This window comes from Etheostoma spectabile, chromosome 9, assembly GCF_008692095.1.
Source record: "Etheostoma spectabile isolate EspeVRDwgs_2016 chromosome 9, UIUC_Espe_1.0, whole genome shotgun sequence".
Taxonomy (NCBI): Eukaryota; Metazoa; Chordata; class Actinopteri; order Perciformes; family Percidae; genus Etheostoma; species Etheostoma spectabile.
The window spans coordinates 5713188-5713890 of record NC_045741.1 but is presented as its reverse complement, the minus strand read 5'-3'; the positions used below and the strand labels follow the sequence as shown (position 1 = coordinate 5713890).

Here is a 703-nt window from a genome sequence, read left to right as displayed (position 1 = left end):
TGGCCCTGGAGGTCATCAGCCAGAGTTAGAGCCACTTATTGGACCTTGGGAGTAAGTGTGATGGTGCTCCAGCATGTTAACCCAGCCTCAGTGCATGTAACTGGGACTTAGAGTGGAGGCCTTTATTCCTGGAGATCAAAGGCCAGACTGACAGACACTTACAGGGCCTTGGGAGGGAGCATGGGGGTGCTGGAGGGTGTTAACCCAGCCTGGAGGTCATCAGCCAGACTTAGAACCACTTACTGGGCCTTGGGAGGGAGTGTGAGGGTTGTGGGGGATGTTAACCCACCCTCAGTTCATCGTTTTGGGGCTTTGAGTGAAGGCCATTAGCCTTGGAGGTCAAAGGCAGGCCTCACAGCCACTCACTGGACCTTGGGAGGGAGTGTGAGGGTTGTGGGGGATGTTAACCCACCCTCAGTTCATCGTTTTGGGGCTTAGAGTGGAGGCCTGTAGCCCTGGAGGTAAAAGGCAGGCCTCACAGCCACTCACTGGGCCTTGGGAGGGAGTGTGAGGGTTGTGGGGGATGTTAACCCACCCTCAGTGCATCGTTTTGGGGGTTAGAGTGGAGGCCTGTAGCCCTGGAGGTAAAAGGCAGGCCTCACAGCCACTCACTGGGCCTTGGGAGGGAGCGTAAGGGTGCTGGGTCATGTTAACCTATTCTAAGTGTATTATTTTGGGGCTTCCTGTTTTATGTTGATAGTCT

General features: G+C 54.9%; 1 protein-coding gene across 1 annotated transcript in view; it reads right to left on the bottom strand.

Annotated features, from left to right (window-relative positions):
• The window catches only part of LOC116696194 (myomegalin-like), a 107462-nt gene that overhangs the window by 41714 nt on the left and 65045 nt on the right, over positions 1–703 (bottom strand).